This window comes from Hyaena hyaena, unplaced genomic scaffold, assembly GCF_003009895.1.
Source record: "Hyaena hyaena isolate Hyena2069 unplaced genomic scaffold, ASM300989v1 scaffold_327, whole genome shotgun sequence".
Taxonomy (NCBI): domain Eukaryota; kingdom Metazoa; phylum Chordata; class Mammalia; order Carnivora; family Hyaenidae; genus Hyaena; species Hyaena hyaena.
Genome location: NW_024080962.1, coordinates 29,624 through 54,482, shown reverse-complemented (window position 1 = coordinate 54,482; position 24,859 = coordinate 29,624). Strand labels below are relative to the sequence as shown.

Below are 24,859 nucleotides of genomic sequence, written 5' to 3'. Positions count from 1 at the left end.
CCATGAACCGCGAGATCATGACCTAAGCAAAAGTCGGACGCTTAACCGACTAAGCCACCCAGGTGCCCCACTTTAGCTCCCACTCCTAACTCCCCACTTCCCCTCTCAGCTTTCAGCACCCACTATCTGCTTTCCATCTCTGTGTTTTCCTATCTGGACTTTGATTTGCATGGAAAAATATAGCATGTAGGTTTTGTAACTGGCTTTTTTCACTTGGCATGTTTTTAAGTTTCATCTGTAGCATAGTATTAGTTCTTCAGTCTTTTTTATGGCCAAATATGATTCCACTATCTGGATATATCAGTTTTTTATCCAGTGTTGTTGATGGAATTTGGGTTGTTTCCATATTTTGGATCAAATGAGTAACACTGCTAGAAATGATTCTATAAAAGGTTTTGTGTGAACAGGTTTTAATTGCTCTTGTGTATAGACTTCGTAGAATTGTTTGATTAGATTATAACTGTGTGTTTCATCTTTTGAGAAATGGCCAAACTATTTTCTTAAATGGGTGCACCACTTTCTTTTTCCACCAGCAATGGACAAGGGTTCAAACTCCTCCACAGCCTTGCCAACATTTGCTATTATGTGAATACTGGATTCTGCTCTTCAGGTGGGTATGAAGTAGTGTCTCATTGTGGCTTTTAATTTCCTGAAGACTCATGATGTTGATAATCTTTTCATATGCTTGTTGGCCATTTTTATATCTTCCTTGGAGAAAAGTCTATTCTGTGGTCTTCCCCCCACCCATTATTGTCATTTATTACTGGTCTTAAACTGCCTTTTCACTTACTACCTCTAACATAATTTCATTTTTGCATAGTTTTTCCCCCCAAAAGGCACGCAGAATGTATACATATTTTGTGAGATATTCCTTCCCCAATCTGGATGCTTGTGTGGCAATGTCTCTTATAGGTCTGGGGAAAATCTCAAATAATATCTAATGTTCACAAAATCCAGATTATTCTCCATCTTTTGTCCTATTTTATATTACACATAAACTACAATGAAACACAGACTCTCTCTTTAAATTACCTCTTCCTGTCAGTGTTCATATCCCTTCCGTGGGCTGGGGTGCCGGAATAGTTTATAGTTTTCCTCTTTAGACCTTTCCATTAAAATTTTAAAAAATAATGTTTTTTTTACTCATGAATGCTAGTTCATGCCCCCAGACTGGATTCATGTTAGGCAAACAAAGCTAATACCTTTTCTTGGTAGTTGCTGAGTTTCTGATTTACTAGAAAGGTATCCACCTTCCCTTATTCTCACATTCCGTTTCTCTTAGTCCCCGATTTATGGACTACCTTCAATTTGTTTTGTGATTTCCTTCCTCTATATAGTTCTATCAGCTGTCACAGCTCTTCTCCGCGTTTCTCCATCAAGCTCCTCCGTTCCATTCATTCATCTTGAATCCCCCTGTTCTTCTCTGCTTCTCTGGGGTGACCCCTGGGCCCCGTAGGACACAGCTCCAAGGAGCCCTTCTGCGGGGCTGCGTGTGAAGCCTAACTCCTTATTCACACATAGTGCTGCTTCTAAGCCCCAAACACTAAAGCACCGAGAGCACAAAAACCAGAGGCTCAAAACACAGACGAGGGAGAGGGTAAAAGGGAAGAACCAGTGCCAGGAGAGAACTCCACCCGGAGCTAAGAGAACACTGAGGAGGCGGGGCTTGTGCACATCGGTCTCAAATTCTCAGGATTTCTGCCGAGCTCAGCTGTAAACCAAGTCACCTGTCTGTGTTAGAACAGACACAGATGAACGTCCTGCCTAGCACTACTCCTTGCAACCGGTCACACAGAGATTAACCTAAGTGTGGATAAGCCACACCAACCCCGTTCGAAAAACGACTTCCACAAACAGAGCCTCACGTCGGGCTCTGTGCTGACCGACAGCTCAGAGCCTGGAGCCTGCTTCTGATGCTGTGTCTCCCTCTCTCTCTGCCCTTCACTCACATTCTGTCTCTCCTCTCTCTTTCTCAACAGGAAAAAAAAATTTTTAAGTTTAAAAAAAGATAGGTGTGTGCTTGTGCACGTGTGTGAACACATATGTGCACAGTTGTGGGTGAGCGTGTAGCTCTCCACACATCCCTGCCCTCATTCCAGCCCTGGCAAGGAGTCTATGCTCTTACAGGACTCAGCTTCTGTGTATTTCCCCACAAGATTGATGCTCTTAACATTTTAACTAGCTGTTTCTGGACCCAACCTTACGCAGGGACATGTCTCCCCACCTTTGCCCGGGAGACCTGTACGACTTTGCTCTGACTGTTCTCAGACCTTTCCTACCTCACCCCCGATCAAAGCTACTTCGGCATCTGCAGTCCAACCACGCGGCTCTGCAGTCCAACCACGCGGCTGTCTGTCCTAAAGTTACACTGTCTTCCGTTGTCTCTCCCTTTATAGCTGTATCAATTCAGTTTAAAGTCCCCATGACCCCTTTAGAATGGCAGAGAAGAGCTATATATTATTTATGAAAGAATGAAAGGAGACAGGGACAAAGAGAGGAAAGTAAGATATAAATTACCAAAAAGAAAAGAAAAATGGGTGAAGGGCACATTTCATGCATTTTTTAGAGCAGCTAGAGACACACACACCTACTATACAAATGTGTACACTCACAGCAACGTCCAAACAGTGAAAACACAGGAGTCATTCACTTCTTCTACCGCATAAGTCTTCAAATGTGCAGACTTCTCGGTTTTAAATCCCACCTGAAAGAAAAAGTTACTCTCTTGATATTTGCCTGTGTTTTCATAAATCTATTTCTCAGTGGCCCAAGAGTCACATGAAATACGTATCACTGTACTGGTTCTAAAACTTTAAGCCTTTCATTTGATCCAGGAACAGTGCAGCGAATTGCTTTTGGTTGGTGCTAGTGAAAGTCTAACTGGCAATTTTATAACTATAAACTACACTGTTAAGGATAACGAATGTTTATGGAGTGCTTTTCACCTGCCAGGAACACTTCTGAGCACTTTACTTATTTTCTTTTACTTCCATCTCATTTAAGCCTTGTGAGCATGTGCTGTTAAGAGTTGAGTGAATTAAGGCACAGTGGTCTGCCCAAGCTCCCCGGGAAGACACAAGGCAGAATCATGACTTGACTGCATAAACCATACAGCTATTAGTCTCCACCACACCTTGATGCAACTCTTTAATAAGATACACTGCTCTGTAGCATGACATTTTCCTTCTCTCTTTCTGTCTTTCTCTTTTTGTTTTATTTATTTTTGAGAGAGCATGAGCAGCGGAAGGGCAGAGAGACAGGTAGGGACAGAGGATCCAAAGCAGACTCCGTGCTGACCACAGTGAGCCCAGCCCAATGCGGGGCTCGAACTCATGAACCGTGAGATCATGACCTGAGCTGAAGTCTGACGCTTAGCCCACTGAGCCCCCAGGCGCCCCAGCATGACATTTTCTATTTAAATCAGCCTGAGTTTATGCAGGCAATCGTACAACTCTAGGGGGCACCACACGCGTAAACACACGGTGAACTGCGTGCCTCGGAGAGAAGGGCAGCAATGGGGCTTCAGCGCCGTGACACTTCTGTGGGATTGCTCTCAGCCTATCGTAATACTTCCGCACTTCTCAAGTCTAGTAACCAGGTAAAAAGAGAAGTGATGAGCAGAGCAGTACTGGTGTCCTGCTTCTCCAACTGCAGTCAGGCGGGCGGACGTTCGGGAGTCGGTGTCAGCAGGAAGGCTGCCGGGGACCCGGGCAGCGCCCTGAAGGTACAGGGAGCGCTGCGTTCGCGGGCAGGCGCGGGGGCGGGAGGGCAAGCCGCAGCGGGACGGCCGCCTCTGGCGTTACCTCCCCGCGTCTATCCAGCACGAGGAAGCTTCATGTGCTCCATTTTCAACCTCGCTCTCCCGTACGCACTTATCCCATCTGCTCAGCTGGCAACCAGCCTTCGTATCTGTATGCCTGGGCGGGCTCCGTGGTTTCCTGGGGCCTTGATGCTTTGGGGTCGGTCCACATCACAGATTAGTCCCCTTGTAGGAGGCAGCGTTCTTTTAGATTATTCACTAACTACTTTGCGGCCATGGCTTGAATTCTGGCGTGCGTGGTACCCTGACGAGGGGCTTATGTGGCCGAGCCCCTTGTTTCCCGTTACCCTCCTTCTATCTATTGCAGGAGACCCTCCTCGACCAAGACGGTTCCTGCTGACTCTCTCTGTCCCCTATAGCTGGCTCTCCATCCCTTCCGGACACTAATCTCCCTCTGACCACGACACCCTCATCTCATTTCTCTAGAAGGTGGCTGAACCCTGGAGCTAGTATCTCAACAATCCAACGCACCTCGGAAAGATTTAAATAATACAAAGATATGAAATAGGATTTCATTTTAAATCCCAATTTGTCATCTTTTTGTTTCTAGGGACAACTGAGTTGAACTACCCATGGACAGATGCAGAATCCAAGGAAATATTATTAAAGGACTTGGGGGAAAATAGGGCTTAAAGACACTGCCTTTTAGAAAAGCTTTTCTGACACCAGAGGAAAAGATGGATTATAGAACAATAGGATTGTTTAACTTATCTATGAAAAATAAAACAGCATATTCCAAAGAGAAGACAACAAGATACGATTTCTATTCTCAATAGGCTGATAAGGCTGACTGCGGAATTAACTCTAAGCTTGTTTGAAACTGAGACGTGATGAGTACAGAGGCTATATAGCACAGGGTTTCAAAGGCACTGGGAACACAAACAATAGTGGCAAGTCCAGAAAGGGCTCAGAAAAGAAAGAAAAATTGAGTCCAGCTGTAAAGGATGAAAATAATTTGGAAAAAAATCCGAAGTGTCCTATTTAAATGTCTGGTAGTATATACATAGGAAGGCTGGGGTGGGGGGGGGGGGGGGAAATGATCAGAGAAATCTACCTGCAAAGTTCAAATAGTGTTGAAACTCTGGAATGCCAGTATAAATATAAAAATAATAAACTTTCTTTTACTGTCAAAGGGAAATAAGAAAGCTTTTCCAGTACATTCTTCAGATTTGACCCCTTGGAAGACATCGGTAACACTAAGAGCATGCTTTGTGCATAGACCTTCCTTGCCGAAGTCCCTCTTCAGATTCTGTAAAGCTGTTTGCTTCAGCTGAAAGAATGATGACGATGCCACCATCAGGAATGTGGAACATAAAGTTTTCCCTTTTCTATCAATAAACTCCAAATCTAAATGGCGTGGAAATTGTAAATGCTGAGCAAAAAACATTGAAGCAACCTGCTGCACTTGAGGATGTAATTTGAGGTCCTCCCTGTAATTCCCTGATATTCAGACCTGCTCGGAACTAATTAGTGGCTGTGGCCACAGGAAGATGTGGCAACACAATTCATTTTTCTGAATGGCTGCAAGGTATTTAATTGGAACAACAGAAGAATTAGAGGGCAGCAGTTAGCAGGTTTATCACCAGATGGAGTGTGCTGCCCAAATGGTTCTTATTCAGTTTCAAAAATGAATTGCCCGAAGATTTATTCTGGGATTTTTTTTTAACCTGAAGAGAGACTTACATTGCAAATACCAACAAGGAAAGCCATCACTCTCCAGTGCTGTGCTGGAAAAGCTAACGCAGTGTTTCTAGTCAGCAGCTCCCTGTGAATGAGGATTAATGGTTTAGGACATGAGGGCCTGTACAGCCAGGCTTTCACTAAACCTGTGTAATGAAGCAAATGACGATACCAGCGCACCTGCAAACAATTATCTTTGAATACAGGAGAGCTATCTTCCCGATCCATTATCTATCAAGTACTCACACCACTTAGTGGTTGTGCACACCACCCTGGTCTTAGAAGCGATTCACTTTAAGTTTTTCTCGAATCCCTTCTGTATTAGAGTACTCCAGAGAAACAGAACTAACAAAGAGATTTTTATCTACATCCATTTCCATCCTGGGAGAGAGAGACACACACAGACAGACACACACACACACACACACACACAGAAACACAGAAAAAGACAAAGATGAGAGACTTATTTTTAAGGAATTGGATCATGCAGTTGTAAAGCCTAGCAAGTCTAAAATCTGCAGTGTAGACCAGCAGGACCGAGATCCAGGCAAGAGCTGACGTTGCAGCCTGAATCTGAAGGGCATCTGGAGGCAGAATTCCTTCTTCTAGTGGAGTCAATCTTTTTCTATTCAGGCAGTCAACTGATTGGATGAGGCCCACCCACAATATGGAGAGTAATCTGCTATACTCAAAAGTCTACTACTTTAAATGCTAATCTCATCTTAAAAAATACCTTTACAGAAACATGGGTATGACCTGGGTATTGTGGCCTGACCAAGCTGACATTTAGCTAAAATTAACTATTCTGAGCCAGAGCTTCATATTATCTCTCTATGGGTCCATCTCATCTCCAATTTTATTCATCCTAAGGTTGAGGAGGAACCTAACTTTTGTTATGGTGCCAAGATCGTTAAATCTTTAAGCATTATTTCATTTAATCTCCATAAGGATATATTCTAGGTGAAAAAACTGAGTCCCCCCAAAATTTGAAACCCACGTCAGCCAACTCCACCTGAACTGAATCAGTGTTCCACTCCACAGCACATCTTCAGGAACGGCCACGTGTTTCTTGCCAGATCTGCTCTGATTTTCTTTGCATCTTATCTCTGGCTCATTTCTGATTTTCTGTGCAGCTAAAGACACCTCCTGCTTCCTCTTCACCTGAGTTGAGAATAAGGCATGTGTACAGACTGCTTCTGCCAGGAGGTATGCCGTCAATAAAACAGGACTGCACAGGATTTCAGACAGAGGTGTGACGAGATAATGGGGGTTTGGAATCTGTTAATGAGTAAACACTCTGTACAAACACACACAAGGAAGCAAGTCCTCCGATGTGGGGACTGAGGCGCAGCAGCCATCGGCAGACTTGCAGCACAGGCCGGGCATGCCTCACTGAGCACCACGCTTTCCTGGATAGGACCCCTCACAACAGCAATTAAAAGGTTATTTGTATAATTACACGATTAGGGCTCTTCTCGCCTACCAGACACTCAGCTGAATGGTCAGGAACCACGCTCCGAATTTCCAAGACGTCACACAAAGGAACTGAGGTGAATCCATTTGCCAAAAAAATTCAAACCGATGATGTCAATGAATATGCATAACAGATCATTTTTCTTTATTTGCGAAGAGTTTGTTGCTGCACAGGGAGAGGTTATGCAAAAACAGCGAGGATACTTAAAAGAGTTACTGACAACCATAATCTTGTCCAGAAATGGACCACGCATGGCATGCATACCTCCTGTGACTTCCCAGGACCTCAGCTTGGGCAGACCTCACCCAGAGGTCGGGGCATTCTGCCCACATGAGCCCACAGATGGCCTCAAGACCATCGCACCCCAGTGCAGTGGACTCTTCCAACCAGTTAGGTCTGGCACACGAGAGAGGACCTACTTGCCGTCTAAATCAGCCCCTCTGTTTAAACAAGAAAAGCAAGGTCTTAATCAAAAACCTCTTTTTCCCTAAGTCTGAGCCAACTCCCTCACCTCTTCCCGTTAGGATATGACCCTTTTTTTTTTTTTTTTAATGATCTTCATTTCTATTCTGTATTTATTCAATTAGTTTCATAATTAGAAGCTATCTCAAACGGTAAGAAAAATGTCAGTGTATAATAATGTACAAATATAAGAATTTTCTGAAGTCACATAACTAGGTACTAGTAGATCAATACTTTAGTCAAATACTAACTAACTGTATTTGTGATTTTGAATAAATCAATTATGTAAGTATAAAAAGGAAAATGTTGGGTTAGTTTTGATTTTTAAAAACACATCTCAATGGGAGAAACACAACATTTGAAAATCTTCACTATCTTTTACTGATGCCAAGAAAGATACTGAAAATAAATACCTAAGTACAAGCCACGATCAGCAGCTTTTGACAGAGATCTGAACATTCCAAATCATTTCTGCCAACCTGTTGTAAACTTAAAGCAATGAAAACAGGTAATTAATATTTAAAGACTGATTTTAGCTTCCTGTTGGAATCTGGATCAAATTTATTATAGAGAAAAACTGTATTTTTATATCATGTACTTAATTTAGACATTGTTTCAACAAGGAGTTGCAACTTTGTAGCATTTCAGCATATATTAAAATGATTACAGGCATTTATAGTGGATAGAGCTTCACTTTCAAAACATTTTTGTCATGACTGATTTATTTGCTTTGAAATTCTTGGTCATAACTGCCTCAATTATACAATATCTATGAAAATGTGATTTTTTTGTGATGTATATTTGTGATATATAGATGTGTGTGTATATATGTATATACACACACAGTATATACACAGTACACACACACACACACACACACACACACACACACACACACACACACACATATATGTACTGCCTCAATCCCTGACCAGTGTGGGGCTTGGGAACAGTGAAGCAAGAACAAGCCCTTCAGGCAGAGGGAAGAAAAAAGCACAGGCAAAGGCCCCAAGAAGAGGGTGTTTGGCCCTTTTTAGAATAAATACTTTTGCCCTGGCTGTAGTGGACACAGGAAAGGTGGTGCAGTCAGAAAGCTATGGAAGGTTGTCTATGCCAAGGTTTGGAATTGAGATTTTAACGTAAATCTACTGGAAAGCCACAGTTAAATTTTAAGTAGTGAAGTGACATGATCTGACTTATCTTTTATTTATTTTTAAGATTTTTATTTATTTATTTTTGACAGAGACAGAGACAGCATGAGCAGGGGAGGGGCAGAGAAAGACTGAGAGAGAGAGAATCCCAAGCACGCTCCACACTGTAAGCACAGAGCCTGAAGCAGGGCTCAAATTCATGAAACCATGAGATCATGACCTGAGCTGAAACCAAGATTCGGACACTTAACCAACTGAGCCACCCAGGAGCCCTGACTTACGTTTTAAAAATGGTCATATTACTTTTCACTTTGAATTATTGTTATTTTGGTAAATAACTTCTTTGGAAACTAGCCAATAAGCATCTCAAGATCAGGAAAGGATTTCAGTTAATCTCTGACTTTTCTACTAATAACTGCTTGTAGTGGTTAATTTTAGTGTCAAGTTGACTGGGCCATAGAGGGCCCAGAAATTTGGCTAAACAGTATTTCTGGGTGTGCCTGTGAGGGTGTTTCTGCTGAGATTAACATTTGATTCTGTGGACTGAGTGAAACAGATTGCTCCCTAATGTGAGTGGACGTCATCCAATCCATAGGTGGCCTGGATAGGCTAAAAGGATGAGTAAGGAAGGCTTCTCTCTCTCTTTCAGCTGGGACACGGACTTCCTCTTGCCTTTGGACTTGAACTAGGACTGAAGCTCACACCATTGGATCTCCTGAATATGGATTTCTCATTTTCCATAACTGCATGAGCCAATTCATTTTAATTAATTTATATATTTTATATATAATATATAACTATGTAACACATAATTATGTACGTATCACATATAGTGATATATACCATCACATATAACATATGCTGTATGTTATATTACAAAATATAGAATATACATTAATTTATATACATTTATGAATTAAATGTTACAAATTATAAAATATATTACATATTACACTTATAACATAATTAATAATTATATAATAATACATTATAAGGTATTATGCAATATTATATATGACAGATTATGTATTATAATATATATGATATTACATAACAATATTTATAATATATACTATAAATTTATTTTTTCTGTTTCTCCAGAGAATCTTAATACACTACTCATAACAGGATTATGACCAAGACTAAATAATCATCAAATGTATGAAAGAATGAATGGATTAATGAATAAACAATTGAATAAGAAAACAAATATTAATATGATAGGATTAAAATTGCATATTGGACCAATTCTGGCCACCTCTAAAATCTGAATACAAATAAATAGGTCTTTACATTAGTATGCACTTAAGATTTATTGTTGGAGATGTAATTAGTCCCTGAAATTATCCTTCTCCAGAAGTTTATTTTCTATTCCTTGCATTAATTTTCTTGTTTTACTTAAGTAATCTGCTGCTGATTAGCATGCATTTAAATAGCCAGGATAATTTATTAAATTACATCTTTATAGAGAGTTTAAATTATTGTAATTATATATTGTGACAGAGAATTATGAAATAAATATGATCATTTAACAGAAGGATAGTGGCAATTTAGTAAATCATTATAAACTTGGAATATTAATGCTATTGACTTCAACTAAAATATTATCAAAAATTAATACTGGGGGCACCTGTGGGCTGTCAGTTAAACATCAGACTCTTGATTTTGGTTCAGGTCACAATCTCCCCGTTTGTGAGTCTGAGCCCCCACGTCAGCCTCTGCACCGGCAGTGCAGTGCAGGGCCTGCTTGGGATTCTCTCTCTCTCTCTCTCTCTCTCTCATTCTCTCTCTCTCGGCCCCTCACCACCTGCGCTGTCTCTGTCTCAAAATAAATAAATAAAAACTTATTTAAAAAAATAAAAGCTGCAGAGTAGTAGTGGCTCATTTAACTCTGAATCTACTGCATTGTATCTGCTTAAATATCTTCCAAATGGGTACAATATAATTTAAGAGATGTTTTAAAAGCCAAAAATTCTCTTTACATGATGAAATCGGTATGTTAAAACATCCTCATGTATTCCAAATATGATGACAGTCTGATAGTTCTTCAAATTTTGTTTTCACTGTTTGATAATCTTATGATAGATAATTCACAATTATATCTACTACCATGTGGCAAGGGTTGATTTGCAGATCTAGGCATGTAAACTGTGGTCAAATGTGTTCCAATGGTGGCTAATCCATCTGCTCTTCTGCCTGTGGGCTGGCCACTCCCCTGCGAGAGGTAGAATCTATTCCTCTTTCCTCTTGAATCTGGTCAGGCCTGTGACTGCTTGGACCAAAAAAGAAAATGGACCAAAAATCCTGGCAACTTCTGCTTCCTGGTTTTTTGGAATGGTCAGCCTTAGAATCTAGTCTCTTAGTGATTGCCTCCATAGTACTTACGGTCGCCTTACAGCTTACATATTTAATCAAACACATATTTATTTAATATCTGGGTGCCTCTAAAAGAATGTAAGCTGATTTTCGCTGCCAAATCCCTGGTGCATGGCAAGTAATACATATTTGTTGAATCAATGAGATAATGCCTGGAAGGGAAAAACCCGGCCTGGCCTGAAATCATCTAACTGAGGGAGTCAGTTCGAACTCATTTTTCTTCTCTTTTACACTCAATAGTGAGAAGGAACTGAGCTGCAGAAGTGTGTGTTTGTTTGTTTTTTCCAGTTCAGCCTGATATGCATGAAATCCTGACAGAGATAAGCAATGGTATATTAATTAGAGGTAGAGATTGGTCAGTTCCTAGAAAAATGCAAACTTAAGTACACAGCTTACTAAGTTCACCAACAACGCACCGAGCTCTGCTTTTTAACCAGCATACAACATAAACATATCTTGTGTATATACGATAGAGAAGCAAGCCTCCATTTTGGGTGACAGAGGAACTGGGGCCAGACCTACCTTCCTGCCCCGAACAACTATCAAACTCTGCTTAATACATGAAGCAGCTATTGTCAGCACTGGACAGCAGGCAGCACAGAACTGTGATCCGCACAGAAGGAAACAGGAGGTAGGACTGCCTTGACTCTGCTCTCTGCCTGGTAGTGCTGCGTAGACCCCAGTATAGGAAGACGGAAAACGGGAGGAAAAGGGCCCCACCAGCCTGGTGAGACAGAGATTTGACTTTTGTAATGTAGACCCTGGATAGGAGGAGGGGAGAGTTGTATTTTTTCTTGTTTTTTCTTGTTTTATGACCTAGCCTGGGAGTTACTGGTGTAATTTCTGCCATAGTCAGAGGCCCGCTCAGATCCTAAGGAAGGGAACCTAGGACCCCTCTCTTAGTGAGAAAAATGTTAATGGCACATTGTAGGAAGAGCTTGAAGACGGGGAAGCTTGTTGTGGCCATAATATTAGTAATTGCAAAGAAACGGGCTAAGCATTTTATCTTAGGTCTAGTCCCCCAGGAAATTTTATATAAAAATCAAGGAACACTTAGTAAGCATTTGCTGTATCTGGAACACTGATTTCCCCTTTAGAATTCATGGAGTTCACTGACAGAGGCAGAAAATAAGAGAAAAAATAGAACTCCTCTTCTACAGTCCAGGGTGCCTATGTGGGCAGGGCGAATGGTGCACACTCCACACACATTGGAGAGGTTTTCATCTAAACTGACAAGTGTTAGCCTTTGCTCTCCTCGCATTCCAGCAGCTGCTGAAATTAGACTCCTATGTTTCAAGATCAAACTGAATGTAGCCAATACTGTTGCTAACTCCTCTATCACCTTAGCAGGCCTTTCCTTATTTTATAATCACACATTACTATGATATATATATGTACTATGACATATATATACATGTGTATGTGTGTGTACATAATATATATAAATATAAATAAATATATAAATATTATATATATTATACACATATATATGTCATAATATCTATCTATCTATCTATCTATAGTCATGAAGTTGGTTTTACTTTATTCAACAGGATTAAATTTTCTTCATAGTATCTTTGCCTTTGGACACAATCATTACCTAAAAGGCAAGATTCTTTGCTTGCACTGGGATTGTCATTTGTACTCCTTAAGCATTATACTTAACCTTCAATGACAGTTCTCTTCAATAATTATATTTAATCTTCAAAGAGTTGTATTTTTCATGTCCTTGGAGAAAAGATGTGTGAAAGGGAAAGTGCCAGAATTACTTAGGTCACAAAAGGGTTTTGTTAGTTCATTTGTGCACACTTTCCAATATAACTTACATTTTCCTATAGACCAGAAAGTATATTGTAATATGTTAAAGCTATTAGTTTAATATTTAAATGGTAATATGATGATATATAAAGAGAACCAGGAGCAGAGGACAGAATTCTTAAATTTTAGCTTGGCATCTAGTAGCTCTGGGCAGGTCACACCATCTCTCTGAGCCCTAATTACTTATATGTAATATGCATATGTCAGACCAGATCATTTCTAACGTGTGCACTTCTAATGTCAAACTTATGAATACCTTAATTGTTCTAGTAATATTATCAGTCAGTTTGAATTTTATATGACTTCAAAGACTTTAAAATGTGTGTGTGTGTATATACGTGTGTGTGTGTGTTTGTGTGTGTAGTCTGTCAATAGATTTCTTCAGTTTTCATTTTTTTCCATGAGTGTCCATAAAAATATAACTTTTGCTCTGAATGGCACAATTTTGATTTAGCTGTACTTTAGCAGGAATGGATTAATATACAAACTCATAATCTATGGGCTAAATCCAGCCCACTTCCAGTTACTGTCAATAAAGCTTTGTTGGAATATAACCATAACCATCTGTTTAGGTATTGTCTATGGCTGCTTTTGTGCTACAAACGGCAGATATGAGTGGTGGAGACAAAAACTATATAGTGCTACAAAACCTAAAGTATTTACTCTTTCTGGCCTTTTTCAAAAAAAAAAAACATTTTGCTAGTCTTTAAGACAGAGGAAGTAAAACCCAAAAATGAAAGTAAAAATATGCATAAATTCTCATCCTTAACTTCAAATACTTCTGGTTTGGAATGTAGGTACTTCAAGAAGGTACTCAAATCCTTAAGCAGTTCCCAAAACAAAAAGTGCTTTAAATGTGAGTCAGTAGACATTTGTAAAGTAGGTCATAGTAATGGGAAGGAGTATGGTGCTGTGGGATGCAGATTAAGTTTGTCCCTAACTAAAATCACACTTTCTGGTGACTTAATGAAGGTATCCAGGCAACTTATCTTTATCACATCATTCTCCTTATGCCCCTCCCAATCCATATATCACTCTTTCATAAATAGGGAGAATGGTCTAAAGCTTTCAATGACCACCAGTACCATCACTGGCTCAAAAACAAACAGAAGAATTTTCTTTAAACTGAGGACCTCAATACTCTTATTACTTTGAATAATTTGATTCACTGAGAAAGTGACTTCACAGATTAAATGAAATTTTTAGAGTACACAGTACTATGTTATTCTAATATTTCAAAGCTTTAGTTTTTGATTTGAAAGATTGTAATGTTCTTTAAGAGCTGCCGAATCGTATTGGAGGAAGGAGAGAGAGAGATAACTGAGTAAAGGACTAAAACCATAGATGCCCAAAGCAGGTTATAATTACCACATGCAAATAACACATAGGCATAATACTCACCAGAAATCCAAATGCAATAAACACTGCAATTAAAATTATGGTATTTTTATGTCCTAGAGATCCTGTTTTAAGAGACTCTGATACCCATACATTTCCTTTTTCAGATGCACTCAGTCTAAGTCCTGTGACTGCATTACTGACTGTGGCAGTCCTAGCAGGGAAGGCCTGCAGTGACAGTGATGAGAACTGTACCCCTGGCCCACTCAGAAAATGAATAGTCTTATTATGGCTCATTAGACATTTGGATAAACACAAGTTTAGTTCATTCTGACAGCACAGCAAGACACAACATCAGCAAGAATTAAATGGGCTTAGAGGTGGGGGGTAATGTGAAGTAATTTTTTTTCCTTAAACTATAAATGTATTTTCTAGGTGTTCTTAATACTTAAAAATTACTCCTGCAGAGAACATAATCTACCACTACAAATCATTTGCACATGACCTGAAGGATGGAAAGTAAAGGGAACTTTAATATGTATCAAGGTTTATTGTTACTCTTATGATATAACTAAATGTATATAAGAAAGAAGCACTGTAAGCTACAGCTAACATAAATGGGCCATTCTGACCTAAAAGCCATAGCATAAGACTGTATGTGCAAAATAGATCATTTTGACGGTCTTAAGTGCTCCATGGGCTTTAAATATTTTATGCCTTCCTTATTTGTTCATGTTTCCAGTCAAATACAGTTATAAACTGGAATACAGCAAGTAGTCTGGGGCATTGGTTCAGGAGATCAATCATGTATTTAATGGATGATGGATAAAGTAAATTTAATTTTTAAACTTGGCTTTCATGCACCTATTTTTCAAACAATCTTTTCTTAAAAAATTTGAATGCTTTTATTGTTTTGTTCAAAGGGAATATATCCTCATTATGGAAACTGAAATATGACAGAAATAGGAAATACATAAAGTAGAAAGTGTACAATCCCTTTATCTACCCCTCTCTCTCAACCAGAAATATAAGTGTTACTTCATTTTTATATGCATATACTAATATAAACATGATATATATGTATACTCTGTAAAGAAATGCCTACAGGCACATGGATATATATATATATATATGTGTGTGTGTGTGTGTATATATATATATATATATATTTGTTTTTCTTTTAGTAACAGACCTTATTTTTTAGAGGAGTTTTAGGTTCACAAAACTGAGCAGGAAGTAGAGACTTCACATATATCCATAGGCTCTCCCAGCATCAATATCCGCCACCAGAGTGATATACTTGTTGCAACTGATGAACCTGCACTGACACACCGTTATCACCCAAAATCCATATTCTACATTAGGGTTCACTTTTGCTGTTGTACATTCTATGGATCTGGACAAACGTATACTGATATTTATCCATTAAAGTAGTGTCATACAGAGTAGTTTCATTACCTAAAATATCCTCTATGATCTGTCTGTTCCACACTCCCTTCCTCCCAGCCTGACAACCAACAATTATTATTATTATTTTTTACTGTTTCCACAGTTTTCCTTCCCACAATGTGATATAGTTGGAATTATACAATGTGTAGTTTTTCCAGATCGGCATCTTTCCCTTAGTAATTCACATGTAAGTTTCCTTCGTGTCTTTTCATGGTTTGATAGCTTTTTTTTTTTTTTTTAGTGCTGAATAATATTCCATTGTTTGGATGTACCATAGCTATATACATACATATACACACATACATATATATGTGTATATATACATATGTAAATGGTAATTTTATTATAAATTCTATCATGGAAATTGCTTTCTTCATTTTATTATCTTTTCATTTATTATATAACTTTTTGTGGTAGGGCCAAAAGATCTTTTATATTTTCAAATAATTTTAGACTTCTATCAAGTTTAGATTTGTCTGAGGTTTTCTCATAATTAGACTGAGGGTTTTATATTTTGGCAAGAAAACCACATAAATGATGTCCGCCCTGTCTGGTACACGATGTTGGTGGACTTATTACTAGTTGTCTACCATTAACCACTTGAACAAAGAGGTGTCTGCTGGGTTTCTCCACTATAAAATGACTGTTTTTCCCTTTATAACTAATAAATATCTTGGATATAATGCTAATATCCTATTTCTCTATAAAAACTTTACCCATGGATTTCAGCATTTGTGGATCTTGCCTATAAAAATTATTACTGTAGTGTTTCCCTCGTTGTTTATAATTTTGTATTTTGCTCATTTCTTCTAAATCTATAAATTATAATTCTTTAGGAAAGAATAACTGTCCCTTCTCTGTTATTTATTCTTCCATCCATCCATCCCTCCATCCATCTATCCACATTCATCTTTGGACTTAGGGATATTTATTTGATTCTATGGGTTATAATCCATTACTATCATTACTTATTTTGTTGACCAGTTGTTCAAACTTTGGCCAATGTTGGGCCCTTCTAGTTGGCTTCTATGTACTCTTGACCTGTTCTTGTGCTTCAAGTACTTCTTTACTTTTTGGCGTCACAAGATGTTCCAGGCCTATCTTGTATTTTCCTTGCCCCAGTCCTGGTATCAACCAGGTCTCCAACGAGTCCAGGTTCCTTTTACTAGAAAATTGCACTTAGAAACCAAGATTAGACAATAATATATTCATTCAACAGGGATTGCTCATAGGTCCTCTCAGTGAAAAAATCAAGGAAATACATGCCAATACAGCAATTTTCATGTGCACATATACACGTATGTATGTATATATGTATATGTACACATATAGACACTCACATACATATGCATACATATATACGTGCATGTGTATGTATTTGTATGTATATACGTGTGTGTATGGTCATGAGTTAATATTGATACCTCTGATTTAAATCTTTTAAAATCTAAACCTCGTAGATTCTTTTCTTTCCTTATTTCTGACTACTCTGGTAGTAAGAAATCTGGCTCTTATTATCTGCTTTATATATTCACTTATTTGCTTCTTGTAGGCAAACACATAAAGCTTCTAAAACTAACAGAGCCTTGCAAGAAACAGATATACTAACTAAAATACAGTGTTTCTGTACAGGTTTTCTTTTTAACTTTAGTCTCATAGAACCCCGTCAAAATACTATTTTCCAAAGTTAAGTAGGTTATTTTCTTTCCCATGCTCTTTAGCCTGTCTTAGTCAACAACTTCCTCTCCACAATTCTGTTTCCTATATCCATAATCTTGTCTTTTCCAGAATGTCATATAAAAGGAATCATATAACATGTAGCCTTTGGGTCTGACTTTTTTCACTCAGCAAAAGGCATTTGAGATTAATAAATACTGTTACATACATCAACAGTTTACCTTTTCTATTGCTGTTTGTTTATCCATTCATCTGTTGAAGGACACTGGTTGTTTCCATTTTTTACCGACTACAAATAAAGGTGTTATATAAATAATGGGGTACAGGCTTTTGTGTGAACTGAAATTTTCAATTCATTTGGGTAAATAATTAGAAATATGTTTGTGGATTATATAGTAAATTATATGTTGAATTTTTTTTCAAAAATTGCTAAAGCATCTTCCAAAGTGGCTGTAAAAAATTTTAAGTAAAATCTTATTTTTAAAAGTTAGTATGTAGGAATAAAATTTACTTCTGTTTGCTCATTTGTTTTCTTTACATACAAAACACTGAACATATTTAATGTATACAACTTGATACCTTTGGAGATAGGTATACACCCATTACACTATCACAATCAAATCACAAACTTATCAATTCCAAGCTTCCTTCTTCTCCCCTTTATGGATTTTTTAGTTCAATTTATTTATTTACTTATTTTTTTACAAATAGTTTATTGTCAAATTAGTGTCCACATAACACCCAGTGCTCATCCCCACGAGTGCCCTCCTCCATGCCCAATTCCCCTCCCCCCCCACATCCATCAGTCCTCAGTTTTTTGTCAGCATTCAAGACTCTCTCATGGTTTGTCTCTCTCCCTTTCCCCCACCATTTCCCCCCTTCTTCTCCCCCTGGTTCCTCAGTTAAGTTCCTCCTAATCCTCCTATACGTGCAAACATATGATATTTGTCCTTCTCTGCCTGACTTATTTCGCTCAGCATAACACCCTCAAGGTCCATCCATGTTGCTACACATGGCCAGATTTCATTCTTTCTCATTGCCATGTAGTATTCCATCATATAGATAAACCACATCTTCTTGATCCATTCGTCTGTTGATGGACACTTAGGCTCTTTCCATGTTTTGGCTATTGTTGAGAGTGCTGTTATGAACATTGGGGTACATGTGCTCCTATGCCTCAGCATTTCTGTATCCCTTGGGTAAATTCTTAGCAGTGCTATTGCTGGGTCATAGGGGAGTTCTATTGTTAGTTTCCTGAGGAACCTCCACACTGTTTTCCAGAGGGGCTGTACCAGTTTACATTCCCACCAACAGTGTAGGAGGGTGCCCGTTTCTCCACATCCTCGCCAGCATCTAGAGTTCTCTGATTTGCTCATTTTAGCCACTCTGACTGGCGTGAGGTGGTATCTCAGTGTGGTTTTGATTTGTATTTCCCTGATGAGGAGGGATGCTGAGCATCGTTTCATGTGTCTGTTGGCCATCTGGATGTCCTCTTTGGAGAAGTGTCTGTTCATATCTTCTGCCCATTTCTTCACTGGGTTGTTTGTTTTTCGGGTGTGGAGTTTGGTGAGTTCCTTATAGATTCTGGATATTAACCCTTTATCTGATATGTCATTTGCAACTATCTTTTCCCATTCCGTCGGTTGCCTATTAGTTCTGTGGGTTGTTTCCTTGGCTGTGCAGAAGCTTTTAATCTTGATGAGGTCCCAACAGTTTATTTTTGCTCTTGATTCCCTTGCTTTTGGGGATGTGTCAAGTAAGAAGTTGCTGCGGTGGAGGTCAAGGAGGTTGTTTCCTGCTTTCTCCTCTAGGGTGTTGATAGTTTTCTGTCTGACGTTCAGGTCCTTTATCCATTTTGAGTTTATTTTTGTGCATGGTGTGAGAAAATGATCTAGTTTCATTCTTCTGCATTCAATTTATTTAAACAAAACAAAACAAAAAAACAGTTCACCTATTTCTCCCACCCCCATTCCTTCACTCTGGCAACCACCAATCTATTCTCTGTATATGCTTAGTTATTCATATTTATATTTGTATATACATTTTTTTAAATATTCCACATGGAAGAGAGGAGGTGAATATAGCTTTTCAAATTAGTGTTTTTGTTTCTGTCTGATAAATAAATACCCAGAAGTGTAACTGCTGGATCATTTGGTATTTCTATTTTTAACTTTTTGAGAAACCTCTGTACTGTTTTCCATAGTGGCTGCACCAATTTACATTCCTACCAACAGCACACGAGAGTTCCCTTTTCTCCACATCTTCACCAACACTTGATATTTCTAGTCTTTTTGATGATGATCATTCTAACAGATGTGAGGTGATACCTCACTGTGGTTTTGATTCGCATTTCCCTGGTGATGATTAATGTTGAGCATCTTTTCATGTATCTGTTGGCACTTATAGATCTTACTTACAAAAGTGTCTGTTCACATATTCTGCCCATTTTTAGTTAAAATGTTTGAAGTTTTTATGCTATTGAGTTGTAGGAGTTCTTTATTTTGGATTTGAGCCCTTTATCTATGAATTGCAAAAATATTCTCTCATTCAGTAGGTTGACATCTCATTTTGTTGATGGTTTCCTTTTCTGTGAAGAATTTTTTTGGTCTGATGTAGCCCCAGTTGTTTAATTTTGCTCTTATTGCCCTTACTTTTGATATCAGATTAAAAAAATCATCACCAAGACTTATGTCAAGGAACTTACCACTTATGTTTTCCTCTAAGAGTTTTTGGTTAAAGGACTTAGGTTCAAGACTTTAATCCATTTTGAGTTCATTTTTGAGTATGGTATAAGATATTGTACGTCTTGTATGTTTAATGTTTTTTTCTTCAAACTGAAGGATTTTTCAGCTATTATTCCTTAGACAGTTCTTCTGCCCTGTTCTCTTTCTTCTCTTCCTGGGACACAAATTGTGTCCCACTAGCATGCTTATTGGTTTCCAACTGGTCTCTAAGCTCTGTTTATTTTGTGATTTTTTTCTTCCTTTTCTTCAGAGTGGATAGTCTCTAGTTATCTATGTTCAAGTTTAGTGTTTATTTTTCCTTCTGCTGGCTCATATCTGCTGTTGAGCTACTTGACTGTATTTTTTTTGTTTTAATTACTTTCCAATTTAATTATTGCCTGGTGAGGAGAGAATTTTCAAGTTCCTCATTCTGATATTCAGAAATTCTGCTTCTGTGAATTCTTTAAAAGTTTCTCATTAGCCTTGGCTTTCAACGGTTTGACTCTGGTTTGTTAAGACACAATTTTCATTTATTTTGCTTAGATTTGCTGAGCTTTTTGATATGTATATTAACATCCTTATAATTGTAAGATTTTTGGCCACTATATTTTTAGATAATTCTGCCCTCTTTTCTAAATCTTCTTCCTTTGGGCCTTAAATCTCAAGTGTGATAGATCATATGATATTGTATCACAAATCTCTATTGTTCTGCTATATATTTTTTAATTTTTTGTAGTCATTAAATTTTTTGTTTCTTTGTTTTTTGTTTCTGTTTTTATAACTTCTTGGGATAATTTGTCATCAAGTGTACTGATTGTGTGTGTGTGTGGGTGTGGGTGTGTGTTTTCATTCTTTTAAGCCACTGAATAAATTTTTTATTTCAAATCCTGTCTTTTTCTCTCCTATAAGTTCTCTGCTGAAAGTCCCACTAATTTTATACTGTTAGTACAATATTTTTCTTAAGTCCTTTAATATACTTTAGTCATTTTTAATGTTCTTTTCTGTTAAAACAAATCCTTGGTTCTGTGTGGCTCTATCCTTTGTAACAATTTTTTTCTTTCATTTTTTGTCACAGTTTTCTGAATTTGTGTTTTATTTTGTTCTGCATGTGATGTAATGTCTTATTGCATTTTGAAAATTCTGCATTAACAAAATACAGCAGGCAGGAAAATCAATGATATTTAATTTCAGAACAGAGAATACCCCTTCCTCTGCAAGAACTGATCTAAGTTCATGTCAAACTGGATCTGATATGGGTTGGGACTTTCGTTCATTTAATCCACTCCTGGCTTCAAATGTTTTCAGGGTAAGATCAAGACTCTACTTTTCAGAAGGACTTGGGGTCTAAGGACTGTGAAGTCTCAATATCTCTGAATGCTTTGGGCTGCTGGTGAGTTCCCCAACTCACCAGAGGCCAGCATTAGGCATCTGAGGAGACTGTTACCTGATTTCTTGTTTTGGCTTCAGCATCAAGTAGGTTTCCATATATTTGGAGCCCTTATGGGAGTGAATGGTTGATAGCTGAAGATGCATTTTGCTTCTGGGGATTTTTTAAATAGAATCTATCTTGCCATCTCACATGCTCCTTTAGAAATCTGGGTGGTTTCTTCTGATCTATGGACTATCTCTTCTGGGGATTTTTGAAATCAAATCTATCTTGTCATCCTGCACACTCCCTTGGAAATTTGGGTGGTTTTTTCTTACCTATGGATTGTCCCTTGTCTGTAGAAAACTTTATCCTGTGTCCACTCTACCCAAAGCATAAAAGTAACCAGTAGTTTCTCTGTTTATAGGAACTATTCCTTTTTTTTCAAGTTTGGTTCTTTTAAAATTCTTTGCATCTTCAGATTTTAATGATTTTTAAAAATGACCTTCTAAAACTAACCACAAATTTTTTTATTATTATAGTGAGAGTTATAGCCTCTTGTGACTTTTTAAATACTAAAGAAAAGTAGAAGCTTAACCTCACTTCCCTTGTTAGGAATAAAGAAAGAGATAATATGCCATTTAGAGAAAAACTGGGAATGGTAACAGAGGGGAAAATGTATGTGTGTATATATTTAATCTGATAAACTGAAATACATATACACTGACCCTTAAACAATGCAGTAAAAAATCCACATATAACTTTTGACTGCCCCAAACTTAACTACTAACAGCCTACTGTTGATAGGAAACCTTACCAATAACATAAACAGTTGATGAACACATATTTTGTGTGCTATGCGTATTACATGCTGTATTCTTACAAGAAAATAAGCCAGAGAAAATAAAATGTTAAGAAAATCATAAGAAAATACATTTACAGTACTGTACTGTATTTACTGAAAAAATCCACTTATAAGTGGATCTGCACAGTTCAAACCTATGTCACCCATGTCAACACACACACACACACACACACACACACACACACAGATTAAATGCAAAAATGGTGTTGGAACAGAAGTATTTTCAGGAAAGGGAAAACCCTTCCTCAGTACAGGTATATTGCCAGATCCCAACAACAAACATAACTTCTTTTTTTTTGTTGATTGCACCTCATTTTCAGTGGCAATGGTTGTTCTATGCAAATATACTTAGGAAACTGTGTCAAGAAAAAGTCTGATAACATCTGTCTGAAAACGTTCAGAACATTCAACACTTGAATCCATGTGGAACAGAGCAAGTGTAAATGTCTCTGAGTTACACTGAAACCGTACGGAGACTGCCAAGTTTGACATGGCAGGCAGAATGTGAGGGAGACACAGTCTGGAATATTCTTTCCCTAAGGGTGAATGCTGCATAAAAAGACCTTTGAGGGAAATGTGTTTGTTAGCCATGCACTGGTGTTTGTGTTTTGGACTTTTTATTTTATGCTCAAACCCTGCAAAGTTTGCTCCTTCTCTGAATTGAGGAAGAGGGCTGAATGCAGTCAAAATAATATTAACAGAGAAGTTGGAGCTGCATGGTGATTGTCCTAATAGTCTTCCAAAATGCACCACCTCTGTTATTACTAGGTTTTTAAATTGTATGGTGCACATAAGTAAGCCTTTCTCATGGAAGAGAATACATTTTGGAAAAGAGCGGGACCTGGATATATATCCAAGTATATTCATTGCCAGCTGGGTGACTTTTGACCAGATGAACATGGAAAGATATTATGCTTTTTAAACTTAAAACCTCTCTGGAGCTTCCTAATGAGATAACCAATAGACCTGTTTTACAAGAAGTGAAAAAAAAAGAAGATATCCAAGAAGAAGAAAAATGATGTAGGTTAGAAACGCATTTTATAACAAAGGAAGAGCATCAGAGAAGGAATAAATGAAGTAAAATAAAATCTTTTATTTTTCTAATCCTCAATTCATCTAAAAGATGTTTGTTTACAGTGATACCAGCAACAGAGTATTGGCTGATTATCGCAACAAGCTAAATGACACAAAAGACAGCTCTGTAATAAAGGACACGATGATGGAATAGGGAACACTCTCTTGTAAATTACCTGAACTGTACGTAAAGTGGCCTCGTATTGTTTGTGATGCATTAAGATTAGTGTAAATATAGATTGCAAATTCTAGAGAAACCACTAAACATTTTAACAGAAATATGACTGAGGTGCTGAGACGAGATAAAATCAATCATGTAAAATGCTCAGTTAAAATCAGAGAAGGTAACGAAGAACAAAAGAGAAGCAAAGGACATATACACTAATCAGATTGCTACAAACATGATAAGTATTAAATTACTTAAAAAACCCTTTGCTTAATTAAATTAGTGGATTTATTTTTTAATGTTCATTATTTATTTTTGAGAGAGAGATAGAGTGTGAGCAGTGGAGGGCAGAGAGACAGAGAGAGAGAGAGAGAGAGAGAATCAGAAGCAGGCTCCAGGCTCTGAGCCGTCAGCACAGATCCCGAGGTGGGGCTTAAACCCACAAACCGTGAGATCATTATCTGAGCCAAATGAGCCAAAGTTGGACACTCAGCTGCTCAATCAACTGAGCCACCAAGGTGCCCCTTAAGAAATCCTTTAAATGTGAATACTCTACTACACCAATTAAAAGATGAGTTGGATAATAAAAAATAAGACCTAACTATATGTTGACTACAAGGACCTTACTTTAAATATATTAGTTTCAAAGCAAAACTAAATGGAAAAAGATATACGGGGATAACATGAATATGAAGAACGATTATTTGAAGTCTTATTTCAGACAAATAAGACTTCAAAAATAAAATGATTTTCAGAGATAAAGAGTGTTACTACATAATGTTAAGATGTCAATTCTCCAGGAAGGCCTAATAATCTTAAACGTATATGTACCCAACATCAGATTGTCAACATGCTGGAGTCAAAAAATGATAGCAGTGCAGCTGGACAGACAATCCCACCATTCCAGCTGCAGATTTCAGTGCCTCATCTTCAGTACAGACAGGAAAGATAAGACAGACGGGAAATACTTAAGGATATAATTGACTTGAACAACACTATCAGTCAACTATATCTAACTGACATTTATACACTACTACCTTGAACAACAGCAGAATAAACATTTTTCTCAAGCTTGCATGGAACAGTTATCAAGACAGACCTCACTCTAGACCATAAAAATACCTTACATATATTAAAAAACAGAAGTCATGCAAAATATGTTTCAGACCACAATGGAATTAAACCAGGAACTAATAACAGAAAGACAGCTAGAATAGCCTTAAATATTTAGAAATTAAACAACATACCTAAGACACAAGTCAAAGAATTATCAAGAGAAATTTAAAAATATTTTGAACTAAATGAGAATACAACTTGTCAAAGTTTGTGTGATGCACTGAAAGCAGTTCTTTGAGGGAAATTTATAGCACTGACTGAACTTATTAGAAAAGAAGAAGGTGCTAAAATCAATAATTTATAT

The 24,859-nt window shown here is 37.8% G+C and overlaps 1 long non-coding RNA gene across 1 annotated transcript in view; it reads right to left on the bottom strand.

Moving 5' to 3' along the window:
- Nucleotides 1-24,859, bottom strand: part of LOC120243095 — a 97,250-nt gene that overhangs the window by 44,497 nt on the left and 27,894 nt on the right. The window contains exon 2 of the long non-coding RNA XR_005531214.1: nt 2,613-2,704. This is a non-coding gene — a long non-coding RNA (uncharacterized LOC120243095). The remainder of the gene's footprint in view (nt 1-2,612; nt 2,705-24,859) is intronic.